This window comes from Zootermopsis nevadensis, unplaced genomic scaffold, assembly GCF_977971745.1.
Source record: "Zootermopsis nevadensis isolate Lab colony 2312 unplaced genomic scaffold, Znev_1.0 Znev_ptg000016l, whole genome shotgun sequence".
NCBI classification, from domain to species: Eukaryota; Metazoa; Arthropoda; class Insecta; order Blattodea; family Termopsidae; genus Zootermopsis; species Zootermopsis nevadensis.
The window spans coordinates 15,859,051-15,871,516 of NW_028259148.1; the positions used below are offsets into that span (position 1 = coordinate 15,859,051).

General features: G+C 43.7%; 1 protein-coding gene and 1 long non-coding RNA gene across 12 annotated transcripts in view; one reads left to right on the top strand and one right to left on the bottom strand.

Moving 5' to 3' along the window:
• The window catches only part of LOC147873792 (uncharacterized), a 28,544-nt gene extending 27,506 nt beyond the window's left edge, over window positions 1-1,038 (bottom strand). Inside the window, exon 1 of the long non-coding RNA XR_015535352.1 lies at window positions 897-1,038. This is a non-coding gene — a long non-coding RNA (uncharacterized LOC147873792). The remainder of the gene's footprint in view (window positions 1-896) is intronic.
• cpx (synaptic transmission protein complexin) overlaps window positions 1-12,466 on the top strand; it is a 482,383-nt gene that overhangs the window by 396,427 nt on the left and 73,490 nt on the right. The gene's annotated exons all lie outside the window — the stretch shown is intronic.

Sequence of the window (12,466 nt, forward strand, 5' to 3'; positions counted from 1 at the left end):
TTCAAGAATCAAGTGAGAGAGATACGACGAGCCATTGGCTAATGCGGGGACTATCGCACCCTTGAGACGGTTCTGCGTTATCCTCCATTTAATATCGTGTTATTAGAATCTTTTTGTGTTCTGAAAGCACTTATTTAAATGGAACAATTTGACTTTCCGTAATATAAATTCTCATGGTAGTGGAATCCAGATTTGATCGTAGTGAATGCGATGTTTCAGGCACGAAGGAAATTTGATCTCGGAATGAACGTTGGCTTATGCACCCACAAAGATAAAATAATTAATTTGTAATTTAATCTAGCATTGTTTTTTTTATTTATTAATACGTTGTCGTTCGAAATTTCAAGTAAGGTATTATTCAAGAGCTCTTATTGACAAAGGCAAATTTACAACAATATTTAAACTTCATTAAACAGCGTCTTGATGATTTTATTTTCTTTCTGATGTAATTCAGGATGTGTGGGGGGGGGGGGGGAGAGAGGAGGCTGCTTGTTTAATCTGTCGACTTGCACAGAAGACTAATAATCTCTGACTGCATGCAAGCTTCGATTATTTTTCATGGTACAAAGGAATGATATTAGATGGCACGAAGGGATTAATTTGGTATGAAATAAAGAAAAACAAGTCTTCCTGTGAGAGCAGATAAAATGTAAGATGTCCACCTTTTGTACGTCTTCCGAATAGCTGTCATGTTAAAAATGTTGGAGAATGAACAGATGTGCCGGTACGAGAATAGTTGGAGAATGGGTTTAAGATTTTGCATTTTCCCCTGTCCGTGGCTGTTGGTGAAAGCAACGTCTGTTGCAGCTTTACGAAACGTCGGTTCTGGTCTTTTGGTAGTAACTCAGTTATCCGATAAGATCACGGCGAACAGTTATAATTCTCATGCGACTAACCTGGCGCGTTTTAAGTTGGCATCCGTGCAGTGGATCCCATGAAATGCAGATAACGCGAGATATCTTGAGTCGTCTGGTGCTGCCATCTAGTCTGTCTCACTTGTCGCTCCAAGAGCCTCTCGAGCTCGCTTTGTGCGTTCGTGTCTCCCCAACCCCACTTTTATATGTGTCAACGAGCCGCGGCTTTGTAAGCTGATACGCTCTGTTCCGCTTTCATTTGTTCATTCAGTGTGACGTAATCACGGCTTCGTGTTTGAGACTGCTGGCCGTGTTATCTTTGCCACTGCATCAAGAACATTCTCCGTGTATTAACTGGGCTGAAGACTTGGCGTGTCTGCTAGCCGGGTCGTAGACTCTTAAGGCGTATAGTTCCCTGCACTATTCCTTCTTCCTTCTCGGTTTCTTTCGTTGTCGCGTGCTTAGTGTAACTGACATGTGGAAATTCTACAAAAAAGTGATATTTGTGAAAAGTATTCGTTTATAAATTCGATGTATGAAGGATTAAATCAGTGGAGAAGTTTATACAAAATCGGAAAGGTAGACTCCGAAATTCCAGAGTTATTTTACACGCCATAAAACGGGCGATGACGTCAGCAGGTTGCTATGCGCTGTGGACTTCGGTTCTTGCTATAATGTAATCCGAGGTCACTGTGAGCCAAGAGTTATCTATTTCTCCATTGTGACAATGTGTCTCAACAATGACCTCGGTCCCCATTGTTGAATGACATTGTGTTCCCCGTGTCATGCGGTTTGCCTAGTCCTTAGTAAAAACGCTACAGACAGACAGACATTGATGGGCTCGTTTGTGTTCGCTGACAACAAAGCATGAGGAACGTCTTCGTTTAAAATTCTTTTGGGGATAATAGAGTAATTGGTACCTCGAAAGGGTCATATGAAGATTTCTGTCTTCTGGGTTGTTACGCTGTGTAGTCTGGTCGATGTTAACCAACGTTTCGGAGGTCATACTGCCTCCATCATCAGGGCGAGATTTCAAGTTTTCACAGCGGCGAGTCTGAAGATTTCCGTCTTCTGGGTTGTTGCGCTGTGTAGTCTGGTCGATGTTTATCAACGTTTCAGAGGTCATACTGCCTCCGTCATCAGGACGATGACTACACAGTGCAACAACCCAGAAGATAGAAATATTCATACTCACCGCTGTGAAAACCTCAGATTTTATAATTGAAAAGATTTGGAAGAAGTGGCCGTGGCCTGTTTTAGTGTAGTGGCCTGACAGAGATCACGGTGAATCCCAGACATGATATCCAGTCTCCGCTCTGAGATTCGAACCCAAGACCTCCGGAGTAATATACTACATTCCTGCCCGCATTCTGACTTTCAACATTTTCTTACTTAGTATCAGAACCTGTAACTTGAACTTCACTGGAAATAACTTTATTCTGCATCTGTTAAAAATTCGATTTCAACTGCGTGTAATCTGCTTTGTGCCTAAGAACATGGCAAAAGATTCTCAGATAAAAGTAGATTTCTTACGACAAGTGACGCAGTGCGTACAAGAGAACCTCCTTTCGGTGTAACAGAGGCTACCAGTTCGCTGTTACTTTCGTGACTTCTTGCTGCGCCCCCAATCCGTTTGTTGGATTCCATTGTGATCTGAAATTAGACACTGCCATTGGCAGTTCTGTCTAATGGGCTTACCGGTCTTGTATGTGTCCCACCAGTTTTTCGTCGATACATCGAACCGGGCTCTGCTTTAAGAGTGATTGACGCCTTGTCGATATCGCTGTATGATGTTCCTCGAAGTTCACACCTGCCCGCCAGTTCGAGGCGTTCTGTAATGTTGTGTTCCCGAAACGTCCGGCAGTATTTCTCAATCCTGCAGTCTGTGATCGCAAACACGTAACCTGTTCTCTCCACCTCATCAGTCAGACAGACAGAACGCCAGTGACGTTGAACTAATCTGACGAGGACTCCCTCGACCTGAAAACTGGTGATCCTGGGTTTTACTCAGTCCCTCCAGGCAAATGCCGGAATAGTACCTTCAATTAGGCCACGACCGCTTCTTTCCACGTCCTTTCCAGTTCAGTATTCATTATCATCGTCTCATTCGACGTTGTTTTGTTCGAGCTAATGAAAGCTTCGCCATTGAAACTTCAAATTAAGTAAGTAAAATTTCAGGTGCTCACGGGTTTTATTAAAGTTCGAAAGGTAACGATGATAACTTCATAATAATTATTCCATGACTGATATCGTATCGCTTAATGTTTACTCCATTGTACGCTGTGTATATTTTGCTTTGGACCTTTTTTGATATCTTAAAATGAGCGAATCATTTGAAGTCACTGAGTTAAGTTGGACATTAAATATAACCGTAATGTTTAACATTCATTATGTGCTAAAACAAACTTTATGTAGTCGTCTCTGCAGGCAGGGTTTTACATGGACACGCAAACAGGCGAATAAAAGATGTCGTCGAAATTCCGTCCATGCACCGCTCAGTTCCTTGGAAGACTTTTGCTTCAGATGATTTGACGGGAGACTATTTTCCATTCTGGTTCCCTCCGCCTTCCGCCATGAGCAGACCGCATTGTTTTTCTTTTTATAAATTGCATCATGGGAATCCTTTTTCGGAATGTGCCCTTATTGCTCCGACATTTTGATGTATAGATCAGTGAAAATTGAGTGGTGAAGGCGGTCATCACAGACGTCACTGTGTAGTTTTTCCTAACTCCTCCCGTGGAGTCGCATCATAGAAACATCGGCTAGAGATCTGACCCTTCGGTGTGCCATCGTTTGTGGCCTCGTCTTATCCCACTCGCCCGTAATTTTCATAAACTTTTATCTTGCGTTTGGTTATCCCTGGTTCGAATATCGACCTGTACCCAGGCACAGGTTTCTTGATTTTTCTGTGATCTCCTCAAGCTCTTCGGAATTCTAAAACGATGTGTTACATCGGAACCGAATTAGAAGTCTGGAGCTCCAGGTTACATTCGCACCAAATGTGTAGAAATGCTAATACATGGGGGAGGGGAATATAAATTCGTCCGTAATGTGGTCGGTTCCGAAATATGATGCCAGCGATATGAATCAGGGACGAAGGCATCTAGCGAGCAGTGGAAACAGCCATGTTTCTTTTCAAATTTCTAAGTTCAAGGAACGCCATGTCTAGTCGATATCTGAACGACATTATCCGTGCTGTGACTCTTTTACCTGAAGTATGCGTAGTTTTGTAAGAAGTGGGCATGGCGCCCGCTCATCCGAAGCTAAGTTTAAAAAGGATTTTTCTATCAAAATTTCTGAATTAATATTACTTGCTGTTCGTAGTGATACGAAGCCTTTAGGCATGTTACAGAAATCGAAGACTTTCGTAATTTAAAGTATTTTTTTCGCACCTTCACGTAATCCACCGATTCACTAAATCCATGTTTTCTTTCTGTGCAGTCCACCGGCACGAATAACATTAGTAAAAATACGTACTTGAGTCGCTGTTGAACCAGGCGCATTTCGGCGGATCGAACTTATCAAGGACGCTGGTACAATGACAGATCAGAATTCAAGCTGAAATTCTTCCGCATCAAACTGGCAAAGTTCCTTTCAGATCCGGCTCATGTGATGATTGGATCTGCTGTGAGATTTGGCGAGCACGTCAGGGCTAATCGGTTTGGATGTGGGCAGCGCCGTGTTTAGTTCGTGGCAGATGGCTCGAGTTACAGATGATTTACAGAGACCGAATTCACGCTGTGCTATCCTGCTCCTTCGGCACGTGCATTGAGAGCCGAAGGCTTCCCTCACGTGGAGCAAGGTGTCGCCCTCGCAAAGTGACACCATTGAATGTCTTCGTGTGTACACGCATCGGACACTGCAGTAAGAGACACCGAACTCCTATGTCGCATGCCCTCTCTTCAGTTCGTGTAAAATACGCTCGTTTGTTACTGCCGTCTGCGAATTAATGTAATTTAAATGTGAAACGTTATACGCTGTTAAGAACATCAACGTGCATTCCTCCCGCCCATGAAATATCGTTGTAATTTGCTTCTTGAGCAGATGGATAAGACTGACGGCGCTGCATTCTGTTGGAACAAAGGGGAAGTTTCCGATTCCCCGTTCATTTGTCATTCTGTTCACGTAAGAGAGAGGCAGATTGCCGATATAAGCTGCGCCCTCTCCAATTGTCTTCCCGTGAGATTCCTGTCGAATTTTAAAACATTCAGGGGTGTACATTGGCAGACAAGCCGCTTGAAGTGGATCGCGTGACATCCTGAAAACTGTTTCCGGGCGAAGTCGCTTTTTCTGCGTAAAGCGGGGGACGCTGTAACTTCCGAGGTATCTCTCTTTTGTCAACGTCATACAACATTTTGTCGAACATTCTTCTGGCACGGATAACGCCAGTTATCCGTGAAACTATCGGGGACGATGAATGTGGAGTCCGCCGTAAATGGTCAACTTCTTTTGCATTCGGCAAAAATATTATAGAAAAAGTGGGAGTATAATGGGTCAGTTCACCAATTATCTGTGGACTTCAGGAAGGCATTGGACTCATGGCATTTTGATTGAGTTTGGAATACCAAAGAGACTTATTAGGTTAATTAAGATGTATATGAAGTGAGTATGTAGTGGAGTTTGTATAGGCAAACTTCTGTCGGATGTCTTCCCAGTCCACAATGGCCTAATACAGAGTGATGCTTTTCTAATTTTGCTCTAGAAGGTCAGAGGAAATGAGGAAGGGCTTGAATTGAATAGTCTGCACCAGGTACTTGCCTGCGCTGATGACGTATAGGCCTAGAATTAAATGCAGAAAAACTAAATACATGGTCGAAATACGGGACGAACATCAGCAAAACGGCGGTACATAGTTATAAGCAACACATCATTTGAAAATGAAAGACGTAAACATTTAAGATGTGATTTTTACGTCCAAAATTATTATATTATATGAGTTCCTCTGAAAATGGGCCCGCAAGTCCTCAGTTTTAAGTGGAGGCCCTTCTTACGTGCTGCAATTTGACGGACACATCGTCCGGTGAGCGTAACTACTGGTTGTACACGCATTGCACCGCTGTTCGTCAACAGAGCACCAGAAGTTGACGAGGTGGCGCTGGTCGCATCCATCATGAATCTGTTTACCCTCGCCAGTCGTGTCTCGTCCTAATATCTAACAGGTCAGAGACCATCCGAGCCAACCACAAACGCAGATGGAAAGGCAGTGCAGTCACGTGGTTGCCGTGACTAGCGCCATCTTGTTCAATTTCTGATTCTCAATGACCGCGCCGTCACTGCGCTGTGGGCAATTTTACGTACAGCCGCGCAGTTTGTGTGTATCAGATCGCAGCTTGTAAGAATGGCTAAGGATTTTTGGGCCCATGTTCATGTGAATTTGTATCTTTTTTTTTTTTTTTTTTTTTTTTTTTTTTTTTTGATGTGAAAATCACTAGTAAAATGTTTACATTTTATACAGAATGACCCTGTACATGAAAATCAGTACGCGATGTTACATCACACGCCATGTCAGTACGTTTGAACTATGACATCGGAGCAATAAAGTTATCAGTTGTAATGAATGAATGGGGCCAACTGGTGATCGAGTAATGTAGTAATGACCGTAATTAATACGCATTACGGCCGCGTATCAGATTATTGGTTAATTAATGTAATAACATGATCACGTGATTCGGAATAGTTAATGTTTCGCTTGTGTAAATTAAACCTCGCCATTGACGAAGCGCGTGGAACTTGATATTTAGTTCTGTGGTCACTGATCTGTCCTCTCAAAGGGACCAATCGCATTGCACAGAGATGCACAGCATGTTAGCTTCTTTCCAGGACTTGAGGATCTCACAGCGGTCAGTACGAAACTGACCGACCGTCCTCTGGGTCGTAGCGCAGTGTAGTCTGGCAGAAGTTTTCCGACGATTCGGAGGTCCTTGCTGCCTCCATCATCAAGGCGATGAGTCACTCGTGCCAACTTCTACCAGACTACAACACAGAAGACGGCCATCTTGATATTCACCGTGACGCAAAAACTTTCAGATGAAGTTTGTAGGGTCCAGTGGTCTGTCGGCGTACCAGCCAGCCACTTTTTTCGGAATATCAGTACAATTTTGCGTAAGCGTGATGAACGATTGTTTTGAACGGCGTGAACCGGCCGACAGCTTTTGGTGAGCAACTTCGCTCGGCGAAAAGTTTTTTATTTTTTCGAAATTCATTCAGTGGTTTCCTGAGATGAACTGCATGAAAAGACGCCCTCCACATCATTGGTTCGTCGTGTGCAGAATTTGCGTAAGAAATATTTTACTCGACAATTCGTACGATTCTATTGAGTTTTAAATTGCTGCCGCTAATGTTGGACCTTAACTGAAACTAAGCCTAGAGACAGTTTCAGTAGAGAAGATCTTACCCGATTCTTGCTGCCAGAGAGCTACGTGGACTGTTCATATAGTTACAAGCAGGGAATCTAGACAAGTGTTCGAGAAGTAACTTCATGGAACAGAGTCCTTCTTAAGAAGCTGATATTCGCTTAGTTTCTCAACAAAAGCCCCGCCTTTCATGGAACCAGAAGGTTCATTTCCGTCTTCTTAAGAGCCCGCCAGTGGGCCCTCTCTTGGTCGAAATGTGGATCTTATACATATTCTTATACCCTGTTTCGGTAAGATTCATTTTAATAACATACTCCAAGGGTGCCTGTGTCTTCTCCACAGTCGTCCTCTCCCTTCAGTTTCGAAGAAAGTTTTGATGCATTACTCATCTGTGTCATGCGCGGTGTGCAGGCGAAATGAAAGAAGTTTTACGTTGAAAATGGTGTGCAAATTACTGATGAACACAGCCAGTGGCGTTAAATGACAAAGCGCAGAGGACTTAATGCATATTGCAAATGTTAATTGTTCGACTGGTTTAGAAAAATTAAAATGTAATCCGTAAGTACCGATTCTTTTATGGCGAAAGGTTTCATTGCCCGAAAGTTGGCAGCCCTGAGCACTGTTTCGGCGAGGCTTAATGAAATGGCGTATGAGTAAAAGCGACTGAAATCCGTAAGCGAAGTTTGCGCCGGAAATTCGTCATTGTCTTTGAACATCCCCCACCCCCATGAGAAGTCGAGAAATCTTGTACGACAACTAATTGAAAGAGTAACACGCGATATTTCGGACAGATCGGCAAGAATCAGCGGAGTACCCGGGTGACGTGACTTCTTTCGGAAGTTGTGTTAGTGTCGGACGGAATTGAAACCCTGGTTTCGCTAGTAAAACTCCGAAGGAAGAGCTCGTTAGACGACAGAGACGCGGGGGGCTGAAGGTGACAAGTTACGGGGGCTACGTCTTGGGGGACAGAGAAATAACGAGGAAGCTGCACCACGGGAAGTCTACGTACGCTAGGTTAGGTTAGGTTGTCGTGGTGCATTTACAGCCCTTGAAACCTCGTGTTTGTGACGCATTAACACGCGTATGTTCAGAGGCCGGACGTGCGCTTCAAGAACTGTATTGAATTCCCTCTGATAGCACGAAAATCCCACAAAATTTACCGTGTCATATTTTAACACTGCAGTCTTTGCTTGCAACCTTAATTATGCTGGAGGATTATGTGAGATTTTAGATTCTCACGGCTGCGAAGATGTTCTGGGCTGGCACATAGTTAGGACGTTTCGTTGGTGTCTACTTACGAAACCACACGACGCCACAACACGGGAGATCACGTGTTTGACGTATCATGCTCCGTGTTCTTATTATAATATACTAGGAGCTCTGCAGACGACAGAATTACGAAAATAAACAGGATTTATGAGCGTCTCTTCCTGTTTCCGCCTCAGACGTTCACGACCCACACGGTACACGTGTTAATAAAATCTCAGTATCATCAGACACATTTTCTGCGGTACATCCAATAACTTGTGCCCGTCGTTGATGAGCCCACCGGCGTTCCATCTGAGCTTCATTCGAATTTGCCTCACGCCCGGAAGATCGTTCAGTCCTGACCGAGTCAAATTCTCGATTCCTGCAGACCGTAATTCTGACAAAGCTTCGCGATTTCGTCGTTCGCGGCGCTGTTACCGATATTTGCGCTGATTTAGCCGCATTCCTACCGGAGTATTTGTAATTAATGCGCACTCACTCTTACCCGACCTCGTTCAGTATAATTGCCTTTCGAGCGCGTCGTCGGCCAAATTAAGTACCACAACAATTGTCTGTTGCCGCTTTGCTCTGCCATAATTCGAGGCATCGTATTACGTTCTGTGTTGCAAAGAGACAGAGTTTGATTAAACTTCTAACAACTATGACCTCGTCACTCGCCGTGTTTTCAGAAGCATTTCAGTTTGAAATTGGTGTTACAACGGAAACACGATTAGCCGATTCATCCAGCGATCTGCGCGCTCTTCAGTCGCTGCGGCTGGTCAGCGAACGATCAGTGTAATGGGCGATAGGAAGGGAGTTTTAACAGCGACAACGAATGAAATGAAATCACGCTTTATCAAGTGACGACGTCTGCTTCGACCAGAAGGTCTTCATTAAACGCCGGTTTCACTGTGTTGTAGATGCACCACCTTCCAACGTATTTGAAGTGCGTTTGAGCAGAGTGCATGTGCGTAGTAAGACAGCTCATCCTTCCTTATCAGGTTAGTTACGGCACTGGATTGGGTTCTGGTAAGTAACGGCGTCCCAGTTAACCGTTTCTGTTCTAACATCGTCTGGGCTGAAGAAGTTCATTCACTCTGAAGCAACCGGTAAATAACTGAGAACTTTGGTACAGCTGTGTTAAATATTCCAACGACCACATGTCTACGTGATATTGGCTTAACGAAACCTTCTCCAGATTTTAGGCAATCCGCAGTAATAAGCTTACTGGCGACGCATCTGTTCTCGTTTGTTTGTTTGTTTGTTGACGTAACATTCACAAAGAGACTGAGGCAGGTGGGGGGAGGGGAGGAGGGGGAGTGTAAATTTGCTCCGCTCTTCAAAGGGTGCAGGGAGCTGCCAGTGCAACAGTGAGACAAGGGTCATTTGGTTCACACCACGTCACTGATGTGGGTGAAGGCTGTTGGTTGGTTTAATCGAAACATGACATTAATTTTCTTCCAAATCCCTTGTTTGTTACACAACGTGAGTCGGAATCTCTCATCTACCTCCATCCACAAGAGAGATTGAGGTTTTGAGACGTGTCTCTGCTACCTCAATTTTACTTTATGCACTTTCTCTCGTCATCTTTCGTTTTGCATATTACTTGCAGCTGAAAGAAACATCGCTCTGATTCATTTTCGATTGTGGTACTGTACCAACTTCCAAGTAACGAGAGTGCGCAGTTAATGACGCGACAGATGGATGAAATTTGCTTTGCAGTTCACGGCGAATTCGAAATGTTTCTCAGTTCATATTCATCTGTCTGTAAAATGAATAGAGCCGTACACTACTTCTTTACGTATTCCGAAACTCGGAGTTATTTCCTAGATGTAATGAAACGCGAAAATAATTTACACATAAACGCATAATTGGCGAAGATTCTGCTTCTACGGGATGAATCAAAAGTGCCCGCGTTGTCTGTCTGCTACGGGGCCTTCCGGGAAGCTGGCAGTCAAGGTCACAAAGTTACAGCGACACCCGCGCGCACAGACTTCTGAATTATCGTCTTTTCATCACACTCAGAAACGTTCACAAGGTTTCTTTTTCTTTTCAAAAAATAAAAAATTGTCCCATTAAAACTCTTTAAATGTAATTTTCGTAACATTCGAGGTCAGAGAAAGATGTCTTCCAGTTCTAAATGACCTTTCCCTCTTTGCAACCCTTTGCTACTTACTCGCACTTATTAAATAAACACTTGCTGTCTGTGTTTCCGCTCCCCTCCCCGCGGGTCATTCACTTGTTCGTCGTACGATAAGAAGTAGGCCCGGAGCTCAGCACGTGAATTGCATTTCATGTAATTCAATACAGTTTTACTGAATTACTGTATTGAAACTGGGTTAGGAAACATTGTGCAGCCTAATTTGGGCGAAAATAACACAACGGTCTCTGAATTTTGCACACAGGCCTAATAACACGGAGTTTTCATTTGTTGGCCGATATGTTCTCCTGCTAATGATCGATCTATCGTTTTCAGACTTCATTATGAAGTACTCGGATTTGATCTTTTCACTGTGTTTTTATTCCCCTGTTTTCCGCTCAGCTCCTCTACTTAATCGTGATAACATTACGTGTTCTGCAATATTTATTGGTAAACATAATAGTAGTTATGAGAATATGGTAGGCGTGTCCTTTTACCCAGGGCGTTGACAAACTGCAGACGTTTTGATAACATTTATTTGTTAGAAGTCGCCTGCGTAACAAACCTGTTCCCACACTCCGAAAATTACATAAAACATGAAGCCATACATTCAGAGGCAAATGCTGACGTGTCTTTGTAGTGCGTCGTGTAGGCCGGTCTCCCCTGTGGCTTATATAAACGAGTTACGCAGAAACGCACGTGTGCGTGAAATCGTAAAGTCTTTGCTCTCTCTGCAGTTGATGAATTTTACATATTTAGACGCTTAAAGACCAGGGGATGTTCGCGTTGGCGGTGAAGCTGTCTTCCGGGTTGTAATACTGAAGATGGAAGCGTTATATTCCATCGAAACGTTGTTACGACCCTGAAGACCGACGGTGATAAGAAACCCTTGGATGACCGTGGAGTCCAGCTGTTTAAGAAGATTAAGAGCATTAAGGTACTTTGAAAAGGGAAATAAAGTTTTCGCAAGGAAGTTTCGTGTGCAAGTTCTTTTCAGACGCGCCAGTACGACGTATTCAGAAAAAGAACGCCGGTTTTACTCGGATGTACAGCGTCGAGGTAATGTCTTGGGACTGTTAATGGATCAGGATTACTCCCCTACCTTCGCTGTCATATTATTAATTGCTAAAATGTTTACAAGTCTCAATTTCACTCGAGTACTTTGTTAAATAAAAGAGCGTGTTCTGTTTCACAAATGGTCCTAGGTCGATAGGTCGAACATCGCAGCTTGTTTGCTGGGGACAGATCACGTTGCTGAGGTCAGGCTGTGTAATCTGTTTAACTTTATTATATTCTAAGAAGCTGTAATGAAAATCTTCCTTTTCGTGTTGCTGTGATACGTGAAGGATATTTGTCTTTTTTGCTACGCTGGAGCTGTAGTTGATGTCGCCCTTAGCCCTTATTGAACCTCTTCTCAGCCCTTTTTGGTCAGAATCCCCATTCGTTGATGAAGAGGTGGTCCTTTGATATGGCTTTCAGACCTGCCGTGAGATAAATTTTCTCACACTTAACAAAATCAACCTCTCTCTCTCCAGCTTTCTCTTCAAAACTTCGTCTTGTGCCGAGGTACATTTCTCTGCGAATAGATCACTGCGATGTGCCACTTTTGCTGCTAGAAGCGCCATGTCATTAGTGGCATAGTTCGTCTGTCCGCAGGGCAAAGCACTGGACTAACTAATCCGGCATCTAAACTCCGTGACAAATCAAATCTGTAACCCTAAGCATTCTCTCGCATCGGCAGATAATACACAGCGTAATCAGCCATTGTCAATGTCGTTTATCTGCGAATATTGTGTTTAGAAGCTCTCCAGGAGTTGACAGAAGTTCCCCATGTAAATAAACGCTGCTGTGTGTTGGACGAACGCCAAAGC